This window comes from Aotus nancymaae, unplaced genomic scaffold, assembly GCF_030222135.1.
Source record: "Aotus nancymaae isolate 86718 unplaced genomic scaffold, 86718_ANA_hifiasm-v0.15.2.pri h1tg000079l, whole genome shotgun sequence".
Classification (NCBI taxonomy): domain Eukaryota; kingdom Metazoa; phylum Chordata; class Mammalia; order Primates; family Aotidae; genus Aotus; species Aotus nancymaae.
In genome coordinates this window covers 6037470-6053777 of record NW_026988494.1, presented here as the reverse complement: position 1 = coordinate 6053777, position 16308 = coordinate 6037470, and the positions used below count along the sequence as shown (strand labels likewise).

Here is a 16308-nt window from a genome sequence, read left to right as displayed (position 1 = left end):
TACATTCAATGTTACTATTGAAAAGTAATTAACTACTCCTGCCATTTTGCTATGTGTTTTCTAATTGTTCTGTCATCCTCTCTTTTTCCTTCCCTTCCTGCCTTCCTTTAGTGAAGGTGATTTTCTCTGGTTATATGACTTAGTTTCTTGCTTTTTATTTTTGTGTATTCGTATGTTTCTTGGGCTGAAGTTACTGTGAGGCTTGCAAATACTATCTTATAATCCATTATTTGAAGCTGATAACAACAACATTATTTGCATAAACAAAAAGACTAATAAAGATTCTACACCTTTTTTTTTTAACTAAAGTTTTATAGTTATTTTTAATTGGTTCATTGGTTAGTATTTCTACTTAAGAGTAGTTTACACACCACAGTTACAGTGTTATAATATTCTGGCTTTTCTGTAATTAACATTACCAGTGAGTTAATATCTTCAGATGATTTCTTACTGCTCATTAATGTTCTTTTCTTTCTGATTGACTTACTGTCTTTAGTATTTCTTGTAGGACAGGTCTGGTGTTGATGAAATCCCTTAGCTTTTGTTTGTCTGGGAAAGTCTTTATTTCTCCTTCAGCACTTTAAATATGTCATACCACTCTCTCATTGCCTGTAAGGTTTCCATTGAGAAGTCTGATGCCCGATGTATTGGAGCGCCATTCTATGTTACTTGTATTTTTTCTCTTGCTGCTTTTAGGATCTTTTCTTTATCTTTGGCCTTTGGGAGTTTCATTATTAAATAAAATAATAAAACTTGAGATAGTCTTCTTTGGTTTAAATCTGTTTGGTGTCCTATAACCTCTTTGTACTTGGATATCAGTATCATTTTCTAGGTTGGAAAGTCCTCTGTTATTTTCCCTTTGAATGTGCTTTCTACCCCTGTCTCTCTACCTCCTCTTTAAGGCCAATAACTCTGCCCCTCTGAGGCTATTTTCTAGATCCCCGGTAGGTGTGCCTCATTGTTTTTTATTCAGTTTTCTTTGGTCTCTTCTGTGTATTTTCTTTTTTTTTTTTTTTCCTTCTTGAAATTTTTCAGCATGGTTTCTAAAGGGGTGGGTCTTCTGTGTATTTTCAAATAGCCTGTCTTTAAGCACACTAATTCTTTATTCTGCTTGATCAATTCTGCTATTAATTCTGATGCATTCTAAAGTATGCCAGTTGCTTTTTTTCAACTCCAGAATTTCTGCTTGATTTTTAATGATTTCAATCTCTGTTAAATTTATCTGATAGATCTGAATTCTCTCTCTGTGTTATCCTGAATTTGAGTTTTCTCAAAACAGCTTTTTTGAATTCTGTTTGAAAGGTCACATATCTCTCTTTCTCCAGCATTGGTCCCTAATTGCTTATTTAGTTCCTTTGGTGAGGTCATGTTTTCTTGAATCGTCTTGATACTTGTAGATGTTCATCCATGTCTGAGTATTGAAGAATTAGGTATTTATTGTGGTCTTCTCAGTCTGAACTCATTTGCACCCATACTTCTTGGGAAGGCTTTCCATGTATTCTAAAGGACTTAGGTGTTCTAATGTAAGCTTCATCTGCTTTAGGGGGAGGGACCTCGAGCCCAGTAACACTGTGGTTCTTGCAAACTCACAGAGGTACCATCTTGATGGTCTTGGACAATATCCAGAAGACTCCTCTCAATTATCAGGCAGAGATTCTTGTTCTCTTCTGTTACTTTCTGCCAAGCAGAGTCTTGCTCTCTTTTCTGAGCCACCTGGAGCTGGTGGTGGAGTGGCACAAGCACCCCTGCTACCACCACACCACCGGATCTTGCCCAAGGCCTGATGTAAGCACTTCCTGACTACCACATATATTCACTAAAAGCCCTGGGCTTCTACAATCAGGTGACAATGGCAGTCAGGCTTATGTCGTTCATTTCAGGGCAGCAAGTTTTCCAAGGCTCTGGAAAGATGCAGAAGTGATGTCTAGGAGCCAGGGATTAGAGGCAAAAACCTCAGAAGTCTACCCAGTGTTCTATTATACTGCAAAGGAGCTGGCACTCAAACCACAAAACAGTCCTTCCTACTCTTCCCTCCTCTTTCTAAAGGCAGAGGAGCCTCACCCCTTGACCACCTCTACCTCACACACACAGAGAATACTGCCAGTCTACTTCTGATGTTCCCTTAAGGCCCAAGGGCTGTTCAGTCAGCTTGTGGTAAATGCTGCCTGGTCTGGGACACACCCTTCAGGAGAGTGGGCTCCCTTCTGGCTCAGGGAAAGTCCAGAAATGGCATCCAAGAGCTAAGTCCTAGAATCAGAGACCCCGAGTGGCTGCTTGGTGCTCTCCCTTCCTGTGCCTCAGCTGGTACCTAAGGTGTGAGACAAAGTCCCCTTTACTTTTACCTCTGCTTTTCTCAAGCAGGAGACTTGCCCCATAGCAACCACAGCTGGGAGTGTGCTGAGCCTCATCGGAAGCCAGCAATTCTCGGAGTCTCACCCAAGGCCTTCATTGGAGAACCTGGGCCCAAGGGTTTTTTAGTTAGCAAGTGATGAATCCTGCCAGGATTGTGTCCTTGCATTCAAGGTAGCGAGTTCCCTTCTGGTCTAAGATGTGTTTAGAAATGTCTTATGAGAGCTAGGGCCTTGAAAGGGGACCTCATGACTCTAATCGTTGTCCTGTCCTGCTGTGGCTGAGCTGGTATCCAAGATGTAAGACAAAGTTCTTCCCATTCTTCCATTTTTTCATCTCAAGTGAAAGAAAGGGATCTCTTTTGTAGCTGTGCGCTGTGCAGCCTGGGATAAGGAGAGAGGTGATACAAGCACTCCTTTAGCTGCTCCTGCTGGTGTCTCAGTATGCCACGTGCTCCTCTAGTCCACACTAGGACTCATCTAGCCATTGCAGTCCTTGTGGCCTAGAATGCCTTTCAAGTTTATTTAGCGCCCCAGAGCACTTTAGCTTGTCATGGCAATTCTGGGAATTCAAGTTCTGACCACTAACCTTACCATTCCTCTCTGGATGGGGCTGGTTTAAATGATCCCTCCATGGGTGTGAGCTGAGTTTGGTCTGGTTTTGCTTTCTGCCATAACAAGGGAGCACTGAGTTCAGTATCTCACAGTTGCTTGCTCTCTCCAACCCCAGGGCACAGAAACACTCTCCACACCACAGCGCTACTGCCAAGGATTGCGGGAGGGGTGGCATCAGTGATTCAAGACCGTTTTTCCTACCTCTTCAGTGCTGCTTTCAGTGATTTGAAGTTAAATCCATGTACCATAAGTGCTCGCCTGATTTTTGCTCCTTACAAAGATGCTTTTTTGGTGTGGATTGTTGTTACATTGGTGTCCTTGCAACAGAAGACAATTGTTGTAGCCTTCTGTTCTGCCATCTTGCTCCACTCCTTTTATTTTGTTCTTTTCATACATAGAAGAGAACTTCCTGCCATGGGAGACACCTCAAAGTCCCGTCCATTGACTATTTTAAGCTCAAAGTCTGAGATCCTTGGTTCATCCGTAACCCTTCCCTTCAGGTCTGCATGTAGCCTTGTTTTCATGGCTTATGTGTCATATGCACATGCCCAACATACAGCAGTGAAGCCTGGCTAGGGTAGCCTCAGTGGAAGCTCTCATTCTGAAAAGGCAAGAATAGAATAAAAGAGACAGAGCATCCACTGGTTAATCACAGTTTTAAAATACAGTGGACACACATGGGGAAAGCCTCCTCCACTGTGGGGTACAGAAAATTTCTTGATTAGATCCTGGTTCTGCCCTTTGCCAGTTTATACCTTTGACTTCTAGAATGTTTTACTGGAATCATTTCATTTCCATGGCTACATCTGAAATGGCCATGGGGAATTTTTTTTTTTTTTTTTTTTTTTTGAGGCTTCCCGGGTCTTAACCTGATTTGAGTTGATAAAGCTTGTAGTTGCCATCCCAGGCCATTTCCTGACTTTTTTCCCTCCCAATTTCGTGGGAGTGAGAGATAAATACTTTTATTACTTTTATGCTACTGCTATTTAAAGCTTTTCAGTTTTAAACAGATAAACCTAATGCTAGCAAAATTAATGTTTTCTGGAGTCCAGTTTTGTCCCTTATTATTACAAAGTCCAGCTTTTGATAGTGTTTTTGTTGTATATTTTCCTCATATACCTTGATTAATTAAAAAAAATGTTAATGCCAGTCTTTTAACTAAGTTTAAATATTCACATTTATTAGAGTAACTGTTGCATCTGGATTTTGCATCATATTAGTGTATTCCATTTATCCTCATTTTTCTGCTCATTTACCTCTTCTTTGCCTAATCTCCCACTGCTAACCTGAACAGGACTGATTGATTGAGATAAAAGCTGGGTCTCCGAAGGTCCTGGTCCATTCCTCTACAATGACAAAGGATATTTCTCCCTCTCCTACTCGAGACACCCATTACCTCTTCTCCTTGTGTATAGATTCCCTTCTCTTCTTTGCCTCACACCCATCTGGCCTACCTTTTACTCCATCTGTTGCTGCTGTAACCAGCTGCACACAGTCGTAATCTGATAACATCTCACCTTCTCTCCACTGCATAGCTCCTCTTCCCTGCCTTGGTACTTCCATAAAACCAGGCATGGGTTTATTTGCACAGCTTGGAAAGGACAAGAGGCTTCAGAGTTCATGAGGCAACACCGAGCCCATGGGAGATACAAGTGCATATATAAATAGCCTCACTTCTGTGCATCAAGAGAAAATGATCAGTACATTGTATATGGCTCATCTTAAGCATCAGTAGAAATGAACTCCAGGTGCCCACAGCAAGAAAACATCTTGTATCAACTTTTCTTCCTTTCCTATTTCATTCTCCTAAGGCCTCTACTCCTGTTACATGGACACTTCAAACAAAAAACTACCGACTCATAAGCCCTTGTTTTAAGTGCTGCTCTGCTTTCAAGGGAGAACCCTAGCTAAGACAGCATTCTTTATGTGAAACAGTATTCCAATCTTTACCTCCCTTAATGAAGTTGTCTAGATATATTTCATTTTAAAAGATTAATTCTATAACTCTTAGAATTGAATGTAATACTCCAGGTTTCATTTTACCAGAAACACACAATGGGATGTGACTTTTGTTTCTTGTAGTTTGAAGAAAACTTTGCTACTTTGTCAGCTATTAAAATTGACCTTAGTTAACATCCCCAAATACTTTTTACATGCTTCAAAATAAAATCTACTTCATCCTTCACCTTTTTGTAATATAAACCTTTTGTCATAGCTTAGGTTTACATAAAATTGTGCTGGTAATAGTTTTTACATTAGCATATGACATTTATTGCAACAAATGAATCAAAACTATATGTTAAGTTCACACTCTACTTAGATGTTTGTAGTTTTTACCTGATGCACTTGTACTTGTTGTGTTCCAGACTCCCAAACAAGATACCATGTTGTATTTAGTTGTAATGTCTCCTTAGATTCCTCTGGCTATGACAATCCTGAAGGTTTGGAGAAGTATTGATCAAGCATTTTGTAGAATATCCCTCTATTGGGATTTGTCTGATGTTTTTCTCATGATTATATTGGGGTTTGTGTTTTAGGGAAGAACAACACAGAGGTCAAGTGCCTGCTATGGTTTGAATGTGTTCCACAAAAGTTCATGTAGGGAACTTACTCCTCAATGCAACAGTGGTGGGTGGTGGGGCCTAATAAAAGGTAATTGGTTCATGAGAGTTCTGCCCTCATGAATTTCTGTCATAATCATGGGAGTGGATTGTGAGAGTAGATTGCTACATAGCAAGTCAGGCCCCTGTGCCTCTGTGTGTCATGCTATCTTCCACCTTCTGCCTTTCCCCACAGGATAACTCTCAAAAGATGCTGGTTCCATCCTCCTGGTCTTCCTAGTCCCCAGAACCCTCAGCCAAATAAACTTCTGTTTTTAATTATTTACTCACTCTGTGGTAACCTGTTATGGCCACAGAAAATGGACTAAGACAGTGCCATTCTCAGCTCAGCATGCCAGAGTACATACAGTCAACGTGACTTATCACTGCTGTTGACCTTGACCATTTTAAGATTCTTATATACTCTTTGGAAGAAAGTCACTATACATAAGTTGACTGAGGAGTTATGATACACTTCTTGAGGATGGAGAATCTACATAAATGATTTGGAATTCTTCTATACAGGAGATTTCTCTTCTCTCCAGTTATTACTTGATTTAAACATTTATAGCATAGTTACAGCAGTATGAACTCATTTATTTTATATATCGAGTTATAATCCAATATTTATTTTGTTCCTCAAATTTGTCCAGCTTTGGCCACCGGGAGGTCTTCCAGTTAGCTCTGGTGTGTTTTTGACATATCCCCTTCCTAATAGTTTTTTTTTTTTTTTTTTTGTCATATGAAATAGAGGCTTGTCCTGTTAATTTCTGTTCTCTTGGCTTTAGTTCATTATTCTAATATGCGAAATGATTTGACTCTTCTTTCAATTTTTATTTTAATTATCTTTCCATATTTTGGTTCATCAGCAAAGTTGATGTGTCCTCTGTGTTGACATAAATACTCTAAAAAAGACAGGAACCTGCGGCCTTCTACTAAAGACCGCCACCCTCTCTCCCCCTTCCAGCCTGATCCTGAAGACTTAATTAGAACTGGTCTGGTGCCTTATTCACTCAGATAAAAGTAGCCTTTAAAATATTATATTCTGGCTCACATTTTATCCTCTTATCCACAAAACCAAAAAAGAACAGGAAAGTTTCACGTGGAGAATAATAATTATGTGGTAGTTCCCTGTTCAGAAGTGAAAGGAGACTATAGCTTAGTGGGAGGAGAGGCTCTGGAATTTTATCTTTTTAAGGAAGGAAGCAGTTAGCAGATTTGAAGGGCAAAACGTACAGAATAAAAGATGAATTGAAGTAACCTCCAATTCTCCACACAGACTGTGTGACATCGAACCAGAAGAGAAAGGGCACAAAAACGTTTGAGGGTCACATTAGTTTCCATGACAGTAAGGAGGAGGAAGAGAAGAAAAGAATCATGCATGGTAGTGGCAGATAACAAGAGCCCTGACCACAGTAGATACAAGCATGTGTGTGCAGTTTAAAAATAAGTGAATACTGCAAGGCCTTCACATCCAAAAACCTCCAATGACTTCAATTTTAGCTTCTACTGTGTTTTCCAGTATTTCTGAAGTAGCCACAGCAGGGAGACAAACAGTGCTTCTTAAAAGCAAACCCGTGCTCCTGGCTTAGACAGTTCATTATTAAGAAGAAAGTGGGTTTTGGGGAATCCTTCTCCAAGAAAAGCCAACAAATTGAGTTTGTAGCTTAAGACATGTCCAGAATAATTTCTGAGAATGCGTATTCAGCCTGATCATTTTTTAAGTGCATTCATTTAGTGTGGTGAGGGGAAAATAGCTGCCAACTATAGAACACCTATTATTTGCAAGACCCTGTGTTTTTCTTAATTATCCTAACAACCCAATGGGATAGGTATGATTATTTTCACTTGCCAATATGGAACTGAGTGTCAGAAAGGTGCCTAATGGCAGTTGACAGCAGCAAGAATATTCAGGTTGTTGTGGGATTATGGCAGTTCTCTGCCTACCTCAAACATGAACAACTATTCACATAGGATAGAAGACTTTGTCTCAGAAATGGAGATGTTAACCTCTCTGAATACAGAAAAATATAAAAATGAAATTTTGGACTTTACAACTCAGGGTTTCACTTAAGGTATTAGATTTTGACAAAGTGGCTTTTTGCTCTTCTTGCTACATGTGAATTTGACTCCATCATACCTGCTTATGCAGCTCAGAGCTTTTAGAAGTCATCGCTAAATATGTTACTGAGAATCACAATCTTTTACCTGACCCCTCAAAAAAATTTCAAGCTGGAACTTTTATAAAAAGAAGAGGATATTTATACTACCGTATAGAAGCTGAGACTTAAAACTAACTCATTTATTTAATCTTGAGTAGACCAAAAAACTCTAAGTTCATTTTCTGGGCAGCATTTTTCTTCCTTTTTGCTCCTGCTTCCTCCATAAGCTATACTTATATTCTCAAAGGTCTAGGTGATATTTCAATCTTTCATCGATAACAGGCTGATTTATAGTTATTGAAAAAAGTTCACAGACAGCATATAACATCAGTTATTATTCCCTGTAAATTTTCTCGAGGAGATTTTGTGTGTTCTTCTTCCTTGCACCTGCCAGAAAATATTTACCTGACCAGTAATACTTGGAGGTCCTGACTGATGAACATGCTGTTAGAACCTTGAGGAAACCACTGTTCCTGAAAGTTTTCATTAGCACATTCTTCTTGGAAGATAGCATTCTTTGGTCTGCAGTCTGATTATTCTCCAGTCTCAGCAGTCTCCTGGCATGGGGCCACTGTAAACTGGAACGTCTTTTGTTTTCTCAGCCTCAGTGAAAGTTGATGTGTTTAATTGTTATTACTCCTCTTAGAGCACGATCATATTTATTGACATTTGATGCAGTTATGTATCCAAGGCAATGATCTCAAGAAAATTCTTTTAAACTATGCTAGCCTGTAGCACTCTTGAGTCTTAAGTGATGACATCATAACTCACCTTGCAAAACAAGAATATGAAAAAAGGCAAAAAAGAAAATAGGGATCTTGGAAATGTTAGTACAAACTAAATTTGACTCTCTAAGTATGAGAACAGGGGGCATTCGTCTCTCAAATCACCTCAGTTACATCTATGTCCCACCCTCTGAACACCAGTAAGAAATGTGAATATTGAAACTCTTAATCCAAGTAATGTCTGAAGTTAAGCACTTGGGAATCTCTTTGGTAGTCCCTGGGCAAACACAAGCTTTTCTTCCCCTCTGAGGGGATTTTAGTAATCGGTTCCTTTAAAAGCTAGAACCAATGATGATCAGCATTTTTCTAGGTCACCGTGCATGGTGTTGTGTTTGGAGTCCTGTCCTTTGTCATCATCTAATTGCAATGCGGGAGCTTAGCTATTGGTGGTCTGTGTCATGCTCTTCCAATTAGATTCAGCAATATTGTTTGACAGTATTCTAGAAGTTGGTTGTAAATCCTTCCAGGTTGTTGTTTAACCGGGAAAGATTTTAAACCAACTTCTCTTTTATCTTCTGTAACTCACAATACTCCCCCTTTTAAAATTCGCTTCATTGTCCATAGCCCTAGGAGAATAATATCTTCTTTTTGTGCTTTTAAGAGCTGTCTTCTGCTCATCATTGGTCAAAAATTGTACCCTGTGTTAATCTGACTACTGGAAAAAAAATCCAGGACTTTAGCCATCTGTTAGAAACGTGAGATCCTTGTCCCATGATGAAGAACGTGGGACTGGGGATGTGGACCAGAGTAGGGATTCCAAAGGGAGGGGATCCTCTTGCCCACGTTGCAGGGCCATAGATGAGAGGCTTTGATGTTAGGAAAAAACATTAGCACTGAATTTCCCATTAACTAGGATATATTTGTGTTCTGAGCTGGATAATGAACATGGACACACATACATCTGTTTGCTTTGGTGAACTTTTACAAGAAAGAAGATAAATGTTCTACTAGTCTGTGAGTCTGGGCTTCCAGTGTTGGACTGGGTATGAAATCAGTTTAGTGTGTGCCATGTAGAAGTCTGACCCCCGGCGGCTACTACCAACTGCTGTGTATCTTCAAAAAGTAGATACGGCAAGGGTGAGAAGCAAACACTAAGATGGCATCTTGACATTGTACAACAATAGAGGTCATTGCTAGGTTTTCAGGAACTGTTTTTTCAGTAGGAAAGATGGAGATTTCACGAGTAAAAGAAAATGTCAATAAACAAATTGAGTCATGTTATTGAACTTTCAGAAACATGAAAATAGGCTGTTCATACAAGGAAATAAGTTTGTGAATAACTTCCACTTTTATAGTCATCATACATTCACATATTGTCAGTTTGGCTCTGTTATTAACAAAAAAATGAAGTTGGTCTATTTTTAAATTTTTCAAAGGACAGTCCCATTTTCATGTCACAGCCCACTTTTTAAAAACTACTTATTTTTAAAAGATTATAGATTCACAGGAAATTGCAAAAATACTAGACATTCTTTAGCAAAGTTTGGAGCTAGAGCTGGCTCCAAGTGGTCAGGTTTTAATGAAATCTTCTGGGTAGTCTTAGGTTACCATCAGGGGAAATTGGGTGAACGGTACATAAGTTATGTTACATAAGATGATAGCAAAACCAGGAAATTGACATGACACAGTTTTTGTACTGTGTTCAGATCTTACCATTTTTACCTGCTCTCGTGTGTGTGCGGGCGCACGCATTTATAGTTTTATACACTTTTGTCATGTATAGATTCATAGCTGCCACTACAATCAAGATAGAGAGCTAGTCCATCATGACTTATTTCTCATATTACCTTTTAGAGTCACATGTACCACCCTCTGCCCATCTCTAGTCTCTATGATCTTGCCATTTTGAGATTATATAAATAGAATCATTCTTGTATAACATTTTAAGATTGCTTTTTTCCACTCAGCACAATTGCCTTGAGATCTAGTCAAGCTGTAGTGTGTATTAGTAGTTTTTCCTTTTTATTGCTGAACAATATTCCATGGTATGGGTATAACAGTTTGTTTAACCATTCATCCATTCAAGGACAACGGGGTTCCCCACCCACACCACCCGTTTTTGGCTATTGCAAATCAAGCTGCTATGAACATTTGTAAATAGGTTTTGGTGTACAAATAAGTTTTCATTTCCTTGAGATAAATATCCAGGTATGTCTTGCTGGGTCATATTGTTGGTATATATATAATTTTTAAAGCAACTGCCAAACTATTTCCTAGAGTAGTTGCACAATTTTACATTCTCACCAGGGATATATGTGGAATCCTGGTTTTCTGCATCCTTGCCAACATTTGGTATTATCACTATGTTTCATTTAGCTGCTTTAATAGGTGCATAGTCATCCCCACTTTAAATTTTTAGGTTTGAGGGGTACATGTGAAGGTTTGTTAAATAGGCCACAGGAGTTTGTTGTACATCTTATTTCATCATGCAGGTATTAAGCCCAGTACCCATCTTTTCTCCTCTTCTTCCCCCTCTCAAGTGAACTCCAGTATCTGTTACTTCCTTCTTTGTGTTCATAAGTTCTTACCATGTAGCACCCATTTATAAGTGAGAAAATATAGTATTTGGTTTTCTGTTCCTCCATTAGCTTGCTAAGAACAATAGCCTCCAGCTCCGTCTACATTCCTGCAAGAGACATGATCTCATTCTTTAGGGCTGCATAGTATTCCATGGTGTATATGTACCACATTTTCTTGATCCAGTTTGTCACTGATAGACATTTAGATTGATTTTGTGTCCTTGCTATTGTGAATAGTGCTGCAATGGACATGCATGTGCATGTGTCTTTAGGATAGAATGATTTATGTTCATCTTAAATATCATTTGTTTTTTTGCCATCAAAAACAGCTGCTCCAAGAGAAAAGGTTAGCTCTGTGGACAATACATACCAGAACAGTTGCATGGTTCATGTCCTTATTTGCATGTGATTCAATAACTTAGCTAACTCCTGTGAATTTAGAAGTCCAACAATAATACAGACATTAATAATATAGCAAATTTTGACTGAAATAATTTTATTAAATACATTTTTCTTTGGCAAATTCAAAAAACTTGCCAATTACTAGATTAATTGTGTTGAGTTCAGAGGTGATTGTACTGAAAATAACTCTGGGGGCTATATAGAAATTAACATACTATCTTCTGACTTTTGTGTTTGCTTCTTGGGTTAATATTTGAATATTCCAAGCTACCTTTTCTCAGTGTTTTTGAGAAAACTGAAGTACAGAAGGGAGGGTTGTGTTCACTGCCCTATGGAAAGCTAATTATGCAGATTACACTCCCTGTATTCCAGTTATTACAGATGACCTTATCATTCTTTTACTTCCTGGGTCAGGGTAGAGTGGAGTACATTAGCCTAGATGCCAACATCTGTCCTTCTCCCAAATGGAACTCAAGGGGTCAGTTCTCCTGGTTGTGTAGCATTAGAAGTAAGAGGCATTATTCTTTCTGGTTCTGTTTTCATGTCACATCAGATCCCTGAGAACATGAGAGTGGCTTTCAATCTATGCTGAAAAATTCTCCTCAAATATATGAGGTCCAGCTGAAATCCCTTGAGCCATATTTTAGCTTTTATGCATTTCAATTATTATGAGGAAGAGTGAGCTGAGTAGCGTGAATGCAACACAAGCCAGCCAGTTGGAAGAGAATGGTACCATAAATTTATGAACACAGAAGGAGCCTGTTGAGAAGAGGAAAGAAATATAGATCTCCATCACTTTAAACTATCACGTATAAAAGTGTTTTTAAATAAAACAGAACTCTAAATCATAATGCTTCCATTTATAATTACTTAAGATTGAGGGTAGAAAAATCAGCAGAAACAAAATCTCCCCTATGTTCTCCCTAATGTGTCACATGTGCAATGTTAGGCTATTTAAAAGGTACCATCTTCTAAGGAAGAACATACAGAAACATTGCTTTTTTCAGAAACTATTTTGGTGAAAGTGTTTTGATGGAAACCAACCTTGGGAAACGTTTTCTTCTGTCTTTGTCAGCCTAATGGGAATGGTAAAGATGTTTTGTAAAAAAAAAATTCTTTCTGGAAATATGTTGCATGTTGCCTCCTGGGAAGTTTGAACAGTTGTCTTTTTAGGCACAGATCAGGAAGTTATCTCAGATTCAGAGCAGTGTGTAGCATGTTCTTTCTACCCAACTTTTATCAAAGGACAAGGTTCAGAGGGCTTCAGAATTACACCAAACAAGGCTAGCTTTATTAAGTAAAAACAATGAAAAAAGAATCCCAATGGATAATGTTTATCTTGCGTCTAAGAGTCCTTATGAAATAGTGAGAGAATTCTTAGAACTCATTTTTTCTTCTCTTCTCCCAGGGAACGATCAGGACTTCATGTTGTATCACCACAGGATCTCTTCTCTCTCTTGTTGATACATCATCTTAATATTTCACAATTTTTTCTAGATTCTTACAGAAATACAGAACAGGTTTGGTGTTGAGGCCTATTTTGTCTTTGTTATCATTTGTCTCATTCTGGGGCCTCTACTACTTAAAGCCTTATATTATATACAGATAACTTCTGATCATTTAATATAGCCAGAGTCCCTAAATTTCATTAATCATGTCTTTAGAGAATACCATTACTCATAGCTCTACTTCCAGAGCAGGGATTATGCCCAAATCATGCAACTTCCTAGTAACCACTAAAATTGAGGATTTTAAACATTCTCTTAGTTGCTAAATATTCTTAACCACTATACTTGACCTTTAATAAACTTGGACTGATACATGAAGAATCTTCTTCTCAATCTGACATAATTTAAGCCTAATTTAACCCTACTCAATATCATAATTTAACCCTACTCAATATCTATGCTTTCTGCTTCCCCAGACTGTAAGCACCGAGCTAGACACTAACTGCACTAGTTCTCTATACCCTCTATCACCTTTTCTAAGTTTGTGCTGAAATGTTTAAAAAACTGTTTAAGAGTATATTACTGAAGGAGTGGATTTATTTTTATTCTTTTTGTTTTTTGAGACAGAGTCTCACTCTGTCGCCCAGGCTGGAGTGTAGTGGCACAATCTCGGCTCAATTGATTCTTCTGCCTCCACCTCATGATTAACTGGGACTATAGGCACATGCCTGACTAATATTTCATTTCTTTTTTTAGTAGAGTTGGGGTTTCACCAGGCTGGTCTCAAGTGATCACCTAACTCAGCCTCCTCAGGTATAAAGGAGTGGATTTAGATCATCAGAAAAGACGAAAGGAAATGCTACTTTCTCCACCTGTTGGCCACTACTTGGCTATTCTATTTTGCACCAGTCTATCTTCTTGTCTCAGCCTAGACCCAATGGGCCGTCCCTTCAATGTCTTTCCTGTAAACCTGTGTCAATTCAAGTAATGGCCATCTCTGACTTACTTACCTGAACCCTGTTGGTGCAAATTTAGAAAGTCACATGCACCAGAATGTACTTTCTGAATTCTGGCTGTACATTAGAACTAACTAGGGAGCTGTGGGGAAAAAAATTATATCAGCATATTTCAAGTGAGCAAGTAAGAATACATATATATTTTAAAGTTTCCAAGTAATTCTATTATGAAGGAGGGATTGAGAATCTGAAATTAGTCATCTATGGTTGCCAGTCTCAGCTGGGTCCTTATTTTCATTTGCTTCTTCTCTGGTCTATTCTTTGACCTTGACTTTCACTTCCTTTACTCCTTTACTTCCTTTCATCCAGACCCTCCCTATTCTCCTATTTCTGTTTCATCTCTAATCTTTACCTTTCAAATCAAAGCAACAGAAAATAATTTTAATCTCCCATCCTGGCTCCTCTCCTGCATTTTCACTCCATTTTCCCTGTCTTCTAAATATCTGTCTTCCTGTCTTGAAATTCTTTCCCATTAACATCTAAATATGGCAGTGTGCAATGTCTCACACCTGTAATCCCAGCACTTTAAAAGGGCAAGGTGAGAGAATCGCTTGAGTCCAGATGTGCTAGGCTAGCCTGAGCAACATAGCAAGACCCCACCTCTAGCTGGGAATGGCGGCACGTACCTGTAGTCCAAGCTACTTGGGAGGCTGAGATGGAAGGACCTCAGGAGTTCGAGACTTCAGGGAGCTATGATTACATCACTGCACTCCAGCCTGTATAATAGAGTGAGATCCTGTTTATAATTAAAAGACAATATCTAAATTGCCACCTTTAAAAATACTGTCTCACCTCAGCTTTGGCCCCTTCCTTTATAAAATTTATTCAACAGCAATCATTAGATTTACTTTTCAAACTACTAGAAAATCTAGTTTCCACCCCTCTGCATAATCAAATATTCTCACCATGCCAATAATTAACCGTGTGTTATTAAACTTGAAGGATGTTTTCTAGGCTCATCTCTTTTGAACTCTGGATAGCAGTCGATTCTGCTCGTTCATTAGTTTTCTTATTTTCTCTTTTCCATTGGCTTCTTGACACGTTTTCCTTCATGGATCCTGCTGCCCTGATCTTTAGTTCTCTTTTTTTTCTCAACACAGTTGCTCTTGGTAGGTTAGTTAAATCCCATGGCTCCAATTACTACTTACATGTGGATGACTCCCAAGTCACACGTGCATCTCAGAAATTCTCCCCTGAGCTCCCTTTGGTCAAGAGCATTATAGCTAAGAATTTGAGCCTTCCACAGTCTACTCTTTCTCTATTACCTATCTAAGCAAATGGCTGGCCACTCTCTAGCTGCAGAAACCAGAAACAAAGTCCTGTGCTTCCACCTCTTCATGTCCCCAGAATCTAATCCATATGTTGTATTTCCACTGCCATAGTTTGGACCCCCCTCATTTCTTGCCTTGATTACAGGTAGAGGAGCATAGTGTACTTCATACTTCAGTCTGGTCCCTATCTATCTAATTTGTTTTTCTACACCCCGCCCCCCGCCGCATCTCTTTTTTCTCGATCCTTGGACTTGAAGGTGTTCATTGGGCTCTTACAAGGTAGATATCGAAGGGGGTAAAAAACAAAAGCATACCTCAACAGAGTTTTAAGTGAAGATCAGTGCATCTTACCTAGATAACAGAAGAAATGGAAACAAAGTCATAGACACATCAGAAGAACAGAAAAAGACCACAGTAATAGAGATCATAAAATTGAAGGACTGGTAAAGGAGTGAATGAGGCAGATGGGAGAAAATGAAGTGCTTTTTCGCTTTCCAAATAAATTTGATCTGTCTTTTTGCTAAAGCATCCCTAGATAGAGTTTTTAAAACATGCCAACATAAACCTGCAAAGGAAGTAGATAATGAAGTCTGTGGAGAGAGGTCTTGGTATTAAGTAGGTCAGTGTTTATGGTATGGAAACCAGGACCAGTGGGAGGAAACTGGATCCTTTCACACTATGCTATGTCAAGTACAGATTAAATAGAAAAAATCCACATTGTTTTCCAAAATACAGTTTTATATTCCTCATGTGAATATATTTATGGAGAGACAATCCTTAAACTTCTGGAGAGCATTTGCCTTTCAGAAAATTTTAGGTAGGTCAAAGAGTAATTGGACTCTTCAATCGTTAAGTCTGAGTAAAGTTGTAAAAACTCATGACAATTTCTTTAGCACAAAATTGAAAATTCAATCATATCTGCAAGATCCATCACAAGTGGGGTTGCCTTACCTTTCCAGCTTTACCTCTGACTCTGTCCATTTTGCTCTCTCAAGTCCACCAAGATGGAACTACTTTTAATTCACTAAGCATTACACTGCTTTCTCATTCATCTTTATGCTTTTGCCACTTTCTTTGCTTGAAGCCTCTATGCAAGCTCCTCTACCAGGAAAGTGTTAGTAATCGCTAAATGCTTTTGAAAT

The 16308-nt window shown here is 38.7% G+C and overlaps 1 long non-coding RNA gene across 1 annotated transcript in view; it reads left to right on the top strand.

Moving 5' to 3' along the window:
- LOC105733573 (uncharacterized) overlaps nucleotides 1-16308 on the top strand; it is a 93992-nt gene that overhangs the window by 60881 nt on the left and 16803 nt on the right. The gene's annotated exons all lie outside the window — the stretch shown is intronic.